Source organism: Ursus arctos, unplaced genomic scaffold, assembly GCF_023065955.2.
Source record: "Ursus arctos isolate Adak ecotype North America unplaced genomic scaffold, UrsArc2.0 scaffold_2, whole genome shotgun sequence".
In the NCBI taxonomy this organism is placed as follows: Eukaryota; Metazoa; Chordata; class Mammalia; order Carnivora; family Ursidae; genus Ursus; species Ursus arctos.
Window position 1 is genome coordinate 62,022,414 of NW_026622874.1, and position 9,353 is coordinate 62,031,766.

A 9,353-nucleotide genomic window follows, 5' to 3' on the forward strand; every position below is an offset into this window, starting at 1 on the left:
TGCTGTGACAGAGTCTACTTACGAAGTTCTCCTCTAGGCTTCTTCCAGGCTGACTGGGAAGTGGAGCTGAGGCAGTTAAAGGACAAAGAAATCCCTTTACTCCTAATATTAGGCACAACCGATGTTCTCGAGCCCCTGGGCCTGTGACCAGAGTCATTGACAGACCATTTAAAGGTCTGTCTTCTAACTCTTTGGCCCCTGGCCTACAGTATCTGCCCTTTTATGGACCAGGGTCCCTGTGGTGTCTGTGAAGACTAGGGAGCCTGGTTGCCAGGCCATCCCCATGGTCACTCAGGGCTGGGGCATCAGCAGGGCTCAATCAGGGCCCCCCAGTCTTAAAGCCAGTGGTGCATGCATGGAGCCCCAGGCCAGGAAGTCAAGCAGACACAGGTGTGGTCGAGCAGGAAGCTCCTCGGATGTGTGGAGGTGAACTAGGCAATGGGAAGGACCAGCAGGTCATTCTGGACAGGAATCTGGCTCTGTATGGATGGGGTGAAAGGAGATTCAGAAGAACAGGTCCTATGGACTTAAGATTTGGGAAGCAGGAGAGATCTGGACTAAAAGGCTGGGGGGAAAGTAAAGAGATCTGGAGAATGAAATCTAGAGAAAGGGAAGAGAGGGCCTGATAGTGAAGGAGCGAGCATACCAAGACTTCAGAGCAAGTGGCAAAGCACAGAGCTCAGCGAGTGAGGGCGGAGGAGCTGGGAGGCCTGGGAGACTCAGAGAGCCTTATGGCCAGCGGTGCTGGGCCCGAGATAGGAGCAGAGGGCTGAGTGTGCCCGAGACCAGGAACGGTGCATGTTGACGGTAGTGTTTGGAATAGACAGACCCCAGATGAAAATGGATGGGGGTGTGGCCAAGAAATTAGACATGTCAGAGGATAGCCCCCATGGGGAAGGATTAGGGAATGCCAGCTACATGTGGAAAGTGGGGAGAAGAAAAATGGACAAGAGCACGGAGAGGTGAGGACGGGGTGGGGGGGGGCATCCAAGTCAGGATGTGACCCAGGTGATGTGCCTGCCCTGCAGGAGAATGGGGAGATTGAGGGGGTGGCAAGAAGACACAACAAAAAGACGGGACTGGGGAGCTAATACTGAACACACACAAGGATGGTGGCTTGGGGTCAGGACTATAGGCGTAGAGAGAGAGCCTGGATTCTAAAGAGGAAAAGGGGGTGTTAAGCTGGAGGGGTTGCACCAGGAATTAACTCACTTGTTGGGGAATTGGAGTGAAGCAGAGAGAACATCTCCCTCCAAATTCCCAGAAAGATCTGGTGGGACGTGCGAGCCCACTGCCTGTCCCTTCATTAAACACTGCTGGCTTCCTCATGCTTCTTGACCAAATAGAGAGTTTACATCCTTGGAGCACACTCTCTAGAATTCTCTAGACGGTTTCCTAGAGGAGGCCGAGAGGGAGGAACAGAGAGGCAAACAGGAAGATTCCATCCCCAGTTTCTTCACCATTCCTCAGACTCCCTTGGGCATGGAGCTCTGCGTGGACTCTGTTGTGACCTTGGCTAGTGCTGCAGGTGCAGCCCATTGTCAGGACAGATTGGGTTCAGGTCTATCTCTGGGGAGACTTGTGAGCAACCCATTGTGCTGGGCTAGACCTGGAATGTAGGATGTTCTGATTCAGGTAGAATTTGCCCTCCCTTGTCCTCCTTTGTCTTGACTCTCAAGCCCACTAATTACCTGCATCATCTCACTTCTTCTTTCTTAGAGGATAGGAAAAGGGACCGGGAGGGAATAAACAATCTTCAGCCAGGTTCCTCAGCTGAGGAAGGAAGGAAACAAAAGGCTTTAGGAACATAAATGCCTCATTATGATGCGTTAGAAAAATGCATGAGAAGAAGAGACAAATGAGCACAGGGCGAGGCCCCAGGAGGACAAAAAGTCTGGAAAAGAACGGAGGGACCTTTGTTTCAGAGGGATGGCCACGCTGCCCTTCTTTAAGGGATGGGGAATTAGGAGCTGAACATCTGTTAGTTGTGCCGAGTGGGCCTGGCTCCCTAGGACAGATGTCACAGAGCTCCTTTTCAGCCTCCCTGAGAGGTGCTTAGCAGAGGAGTGGGTGGGGTTGGGAGGGAGTGCAGAAAAAGTGAGAGGAAGCTAGTGGTCACTGGGGGCACAGAAGATGGTGTATGGAAGCCACTTCTAGAGGATGTGTCCACAGTGGATGTGAATGAATAAGGTTTGGGACATGGCAGGCCCTGGAAGATGAGACTATCATGTATTTTATGTCTAAGGCTGTGTTGTCCAAATGTCTAGTTCACGGTCTTACTCCATCTAAATCCCTTAGCATTTAAAACACAGGCTGGTTGAGATAGGTCCCCTAGGGAAGCTGTGAGTAAGACCACAGTAGGGTGTAGGATTTAATCGTATTTGTGCCTGGGCCAATGGGAATGGTTTTTTTGACATTTATCATATGTATCCCAGCAACACTTTATGAATGAAATGTATGAGCATCACCAGTTTGTCTGTGGGGTCAAAAAGTGGTATTTAGTCAGAGGCATGAGCAATGCTTGAGTCACACATCTTTGGAGAATTAAATCAGTACAGAAAATTTTTGGAAGTGAATGTAGTCATCTCCTTAGGGTAAGCATAAACAGAAATGGCATACCTAGTTTCAAAGAAGAAAAAGATGTGCTGTCTTCAATCATTTTGAATGACTTAACCTCACCTTTCCTGCCTCATTAAAGCTACCACTTTCTTTGATTATTTCCCTCCTTATTTTTAAATTAAAAACCACACTTAGACACATCATTCACACTTTTCAAGAAGCTTTCGCTGATTCATGGATGATAAAGTGAAACAAGATACGTCAGAGATCTCTTATTTGAAAAAAGCCCTTGGGCAGTCCAGAGGACTTTTGTTGATATAGATTAATGAGTATAAGGGGTCCCAGGAAGAGTTTTCTTGCTGGAATGGGTAGATTGCTGTGGGGGTGAGGGAAAGACCAAGGGAGGTTATTCAAGAGGAAGGAGGGGACTCAGGCAACAGAGTCAAGACTTGTAACGCATGGGGTAGAGGCAGGAAGGGGATGGCAGCACCTGCACTGGAAGACTCAGCTCATCTGTAACCGTAGCACTTCTTATCGCCCCTAATTTATCATGGGGACGTGGAAGGCGGAGAAGTGAATTCTCACAGGGTTTTGAGGCAAGTGAGCTGCTGCTGGCTTTGCAGCTGGGTCTTTCTGCTTCAAGAGTTAGGGTCTTTGGGCACACTTGGAACCTGGGCACCTTATCTGGTGGGCAGTAAGATTGATTTTGTCTTTTTCTCCCATACACCTTTCAGAGTAGTTCCTGCACTAGGATTTGCTTACAGGATCCTGGAGGGTGGGACCGTGTCCTTATTTTCCCTCATCGTTGTATCCCCAGTGCCAAGAGAGAACATTGCGGGCAATGAATGAGGCTCTTGGAAGGCGCTGGGGAGCTGGGACTCTTCATTCAGGGTGTGGAGAACATGTGATCTCTTCAGCCGCAATGAGCTCTGGGCAAAGCTTGGGACAGATAGATTTCTTGGATGTAGGACAACATCTTTCTGAAGATCAGGGGGCTTGTGTCTGCATCTAAGAGAACTTTGAGCCTACTGGGACGTGTCCTGAGAGCCTGTTTTCCTTCGAGGTGGATCCTGGCTGGCATACGGGGTTGAACTTTCCTTTATAGGCACATGGACCTCCTGACTTGTCCCTTGACTGACATCTTGTTACTAGTCCCCCAAGTAATGCAATATCTGGCCAGTACTGGGTTCCGTGTGGCAGGTTCTTGGAGTGGTCCGGGGTAGACAGATTAAGAAAAGCCTGTTCTGTGCCCTTTTTCTTTATGTTCAGTATAGACGCACCATCAGTTTCCTTATTGTGAGCTTCTGGCTCTGGGTCCCAGAGGGAAGACGTGCTTGGTTGGGGTGGCTGCTTTCCCCCGGGTGTTAGTCTTCTCCTTGCCCCCTGACCTGATTGAAGCACTTGGTCCTGCTCTTGCCCAGATCTCATTCTTGGGGCTGTGTGAGCTGAACAGGCAGGGAAGTGTGAGTCTTCGAGTTCTAAGGGCCTTCAGGCACTTTGTGCGGTCCTGTTCCTCACTTGGCCATCAGCTGGTCTCACAGGTTAGAAGGAACTGTCTTGAATTGTGATTGGAGTCAGTTGGCGGTGTCCGGGGCAGTGGACCACAGAAGCACAAACTGAGAGGGAGGAGGAGGGAGTCTGCATCAGCTCTCTGCTTTTATTGTAACCTTGTAAGTGGGAGTGGGCTGGCGAACACTGAATCAGTCTTTAAATCAATGCACTGTCATTGGGAGCATAGAGGCCAATTGTCCTCTGGCGCGTCTGGCAATCAAACGGGAGAAAGAGCAGAAGGTGAAGCAGGAAGGACTTGGATTAGACATTCAGGAGAACCAGCACAGTGGAAACTACAACCAACAGGGATTAGGGGTTGCATCTTCTCAAGGAGGCTTTGAAACATAGGAACTGTTTTCTTGGATCTGGGCTGGGCGTGGAGGTCTTTATATATGGTTATGGAGGGCTGGCCAATTTGATTCTCCTGGGATGCCTCTGGCAAGCCCAGCAGCTGAGAAACCCTCATTCTTTAAATTAGGCAGTCCTGGGAAGAAAGAATGGCAGCTCTGGAGCTAGGGAGCTTGGGGGAAGGGGGCAGGTAGGTGTTCCCAGAGGGCTGTGTGAGGACCACCTGCATTTCATTAGGGAGCTGCCACTCTTACCCTCCTCCCTGTATGTTCTCCCTCCCTCCCTCCCTTCCCCTCTCTCTCCTCCTCTCTCTCTCTCTCTCTCTCTCTCTCTCTCTCTCTCTCACACACACACACACACACACAAACACACACTCACCACTCTTCCGTCTCCTCCCCATCCATAATTCCAGCGAAGATGTTGAAGGCACATCCCATCAGACTCTGGGTATCACCTCCCGGGGCTTGACAGATGCAGCTCTTACAGTGGAGAGATGGACCAGTCCCCCGAGCCTGGCTTCCCCGCCTGGCTGTGCAGCCACCGCCGTTCACAGGGCTTCTATACGGGAGCAGTTCCTTTGTCTCGGGGAAGGAGGGCTTTCCTGAATCCCCAGCTTTGCCCAGCCCCGGGACTGGGATGAAACCACAGTGAGGGAGAGGGGTGGCGGGAGAGCCGGCTCCGTTTGCTCCCGGGGCTGGGTGCACTCTGCTTAATTAGCATGAGAATAGACAGACTTCCCTGTATCCTCCCTCAGGGCTGGAGAGGAAGGAGCAAAGGCTCCAGCTCCATCCCACCCCATCGGAGCTCCTAGGTGCTGAAAATGACTACCGCCCCATTCCTCCAATCCCCCAAGGACCCAGGACCCACAGTGTTGAGAAAAGCTTTGGCGGAGCCGGCGGGTGGATCTCCACTCCAGATTTTCCAGCTGTCCCTGCCCCCCCACCGCTCCGGAGCAGGATGCCGAGATGGCTGGTGATGCAGAAGGTATGTGCTTTTTCAGTTCTGGTGCTGATGCTGTGTGTGTGGTGAGGTCTCTGTGGCGCAATGGACGAGCGCGCTGGACTTCTAATCCAGAGGTTCCGGGTTCGAGTCCCGGCAGAGATGGTCACCTGGCAGGTGCCTCTTTTATTTTGTGAGCTGTCATGCTAGGTTGGTAATTGTATTTATCTGTCCCCAGAGGTTCTGGGGAAGAGAAAGGAAACCCCTTTCCTTGGGAATCCTGGACCTCCTCTCCTTTTCTCTACCCTCCCCCTTCATTCTTTCTCTGTTCCTCCTTTATGGATTTTCATTGTCTGGCCAAGGCTCAGATGTCTGCTGCCTGTCTCTGCTCAGCCGACTGACACAGCCTTTGAATCCTTTGCTTCCCAGGAGAATCACTGGCACACAGGGACCGGGGTGCCAGGCCATGGGTTCTGGGACCATGGTGGTTCCCTCCTTCTCCGAGAACATGAAAAGGCAGACTGACCCACATGTCCACGAGGAAATGTCCTGCTGTCCTCTAAGGTAAGGGCCCCCTCGCCCAGGGTGTCAGGAGACGGATGGGGTCGTGCAGAGAACAGTTTATTCACCATCTTTGTCGTTCCTGGGTCTTTTCATGCTGAAGCTTATCACTCCCTTTCTAATCTGTGAGTGAGATGCACTCCTTGCTCTTTGTCTCAGTGGAATAAACTGCACACACGAATTCTCAGTGGCAGATGAACTTGTCCCGGGAAACTCAAAGGTCTCACGCTCCTGTGACAAGCTGGAAGCCTTTCCTGCTTGCAGGACAAGCTCAGAGGGTGGGGGGGGGGGGGTTAGGTCCATAATTCCAACAAGACATCTCCTCACCCCGCTCTCGTCCTGCATTCACTTCTGCTCTCCTTCCCTGCCTCATCTAATAGCCATATTCAGCAAGATTGGGAGCTTGGGGTTCTATTCTGGGCTGGTCTGGCTCTCTCTCTCCCTTGCAGAGTGCGGCCTCCAGCCTATGAGCTAGAGGGAGCCAGCCATCCCAGGAAGCGACCTCCACCCCAGGTGAACCCAGGAAACCTGAGACACACACCTCTCCTGCCTCTGCTGGGGCGTCAGCATCTCTCCCACGTGGGGCTCTGCACGGGCACCCAGCGGACACAGCCTTGCACTCAGGCTCTAGGAAGCTGGTGTGGGGCAAGGGGCCGGTCCACACAGGGTTCCACCAAGCCCTGCCGAGAGGTGGGAACTGACAGAGCAGATAGGGGGACTCGGGTGGGAGGCTGATGTTTTCTGCCCTTAGGACGCCTGCACATTTTGTAGCCAACGGAAGCTCCTGAACTCCTTCGAAGTACTGGGGTGCTTTAAAGGGACTTAACATTCTTGCAGTTAAGAGCCCACAAAGCTTTACCTTTGAGTTCTTTTGGTAGAACCTCAATTCCGATATTAACTCTCCCCCACCAGCCCCGTGGATGTGCCCTTTGGAAGATACCAGGGTGGACCAGAAATCCCTGGGCAGACCCTTCTGGAGTCTTTCTTTCATTGTTCGCTCTGCCTATCCTAGATATTTTTGCTTTAAACTCTGGTCTGAGAGGAAAAATTGGTGCATGTGGGGTGGGGTGGGGAGGGAGTTTGGCAAAGCGGCATGCCACCTTTTCCAACCAAGCTCAGAACACTCCCTCATTCTGGCTCCCCTTCATCATTCTATTGGAACAGGGCTGCTCACAGTGAGAAGTAGGGAGGTTGCTCAAGGTCGGGGCAAGGTTATGAATTCATTATGACCCTTTCCAAGGTTTGCTCAATTCTAGAAGCTTTCTAGGAATAAGAGCTCCATGACATTGTGGGGGTGGGAGGTTGGGGGTGAAGCAGGGAGGGGATGTGTGTCCCAGTGGGCACTGAACTGCGATTTGTTGAAATGTTTGATGAGGATTCAGTGTAGGCAGCTGCTCAGGTGAGGCTCGCTACCAGTGAGGACTGAAGCCCGTGGACAGCCCCCATACCTGATTGCAGCCAATCGGTTCCATTGTAGACCTTGGAATTCGAAGACCTTGGCTTAAGAAAAACTCCCTGAACTTGAGCTGCTTACTTGTAACCACAAGGTTGTTTTATATGTCCTCCAGATGGGAAAATGATGAGAAAGTCCGTGGTGTGGCTCTGCATAGAGACATATGCTGTGTCAGCTCTGCGTTCTGTTTCCTCCTTGTGCCTGGCTGTGAAGTGAGGAAAGGAATGGGCCCGAACGGTCAGTCCCTGTCCAGCGCACCCAGGGCGGCTGTGGGCCATCAGCTGGGGCTGACGCTGACTTGTGCTGCCCCAGGAAAGAGGATGGACTGAACTTTCCAGCTGGTGGAGTCCTTCAGAGAGTGGACGCTTCCCCTGTGTCTTAGCTGGGAGCTGCGTCTCGGCCAGGTAGGTAGAGGTCCCTGCTAACTCTACCACTCAAGGGAACTGGAAGCTTCCACATACTCACATGTCAGCCAGTCTCCAGCTACCCCAAGCTCTGAGGAGTGGTGTCCTAGGGACTTGGAGAAGGATATCACAAGCACTGGGGGCAAGATTTCTCACATTGGTAAAAATTTCTTTATATGAGATATTAGCTTTCTTCTTAATACATGAGACATAACTTCTGATTTATGAATATCATAATTTCTGTATTGTAATGATACTTAGCATGTACAATAGAAATTGCTGTTGTTGTTTTTATAAAGTCACTTCACTGGAGGACTCAAATGCTTCAGCAGTCCTCGAGCTGGTCATCGATTACAAGGTATGCGGGCAAGATGTGCCTTATTTATTATTGTATTCTCAGTGCCTGAAATATGGTAGGCATTTGATGGATATGTTTAAAGAATTAATGCTGACTTAGATTGGCTATAAATTATGTAGATGGGAGAGAAAGAAACGTAGCTTCCAGGAATCAGGAACACATGCGTTAATTCACGCGCTTTACAAATAGTCATCGGGCTCCTGCTCCCTGCCACCGGCCATGTCCTAGGGCCCATGATCCACAATAGTATCGCCCGCTTCCCACGGTGGGTGCGTGTTCCTGCGGCAGAGATAAAGGAGAGATGGGCAGGTACCATTATGATATTGTTGTAGGTAGAGGTACCGGTGGGAGGAACTTAACTGAGGATAAGAGGTAGACCCATGTGAGGCATGGTGATCACAGAAGACTTTCAGAGGAGGAGACGTTTAGGTGAAGAATGAGTGAAACCAGAGAGATCAATTAGACCCAGAGGGTCGACATTCCAAACAGAAAAAGAACCAGAGCAGAGACCCTCAAGTGGGCACCAGCTAGATGGCTTTGGAGGACAGCACCAAGGTCAGTGTGGTTGGGGTGGAGGGAGAGATGGGGAGACCGGTTCAGACATTAATATGGGGCACATCCCAGAGGGTGACGCCCTCGGCCCCGTCACGCCCAACTTGGCCTTGTAAAGTCAGGCCAGTATTTGCTCGCTTTACTTTCCAGCAATGAAATTCATAGGTCACGTAAGCGTCCTGTGCACAAAATTAAATCAACATAATATCCTCATTGTAATAGAAGACAACAATAAAAGGGAATCAGTTTGTAATAACTGATTTGTACACTACACTAGCCGTCTTGTACCGACACGACGAATCACACTCAGAGCAACGGCCGGGAATACATGTGTGCAGAGCACTGCAGGTGTGCCTCCTGGTCGACTCAGCTATCACGAGGGATGACGTGTACCAGCAGTGCTGCGACTTTCCAAACTGGTGAACGCTGTCGATAAATTTGTGATCCAGACAAATCCAATCTTCTCGCCAATATTGTGGCGTTTTGCATTCATGGATATTTTAGGACGTTTTCAACCATGCAGAAAGCTCTCTGTATTTATATGTAAAAACAAGTTAGATTCGAGGCCCAGATACCAACAGCTAGCTTTTCAGTAGGTCATTCAAAAGAAGTGCACAACACGAGGCGA

General features: G+C 50.7%; 1 long non-coding RNA gene and 1 other non-coding gene across 2 annotated transcripts; both read left to right on the forward strand.

The window, feature by feature from the left end:
- The first annotated feature begins 5,322 nt into the window (after positions 1-5,322).
- Positions 5,323-7,970, forward strand: LOC130544319 (uncharacterized). Its single transcript, XR_008960515.1, has 3 exons — positions 5,323-5,442; positions 5,827-5,961; positions 7,527-7,970. It is a non-coding gene; the product is annotated as an uncharacterized LOC130544319 (long non-coding RNA).
- TRNAR-UCU (transfer RNA arginine (anticodon UCU)) lies at positions 5,489-5,562 on the forward strand. The gene has a single exon. It is a non-coding gene; the product is annotated as a tRNA-Arg (tRNA).
- Positions 7,971-9,353: the final 1,383 nt, after the last annotated feature.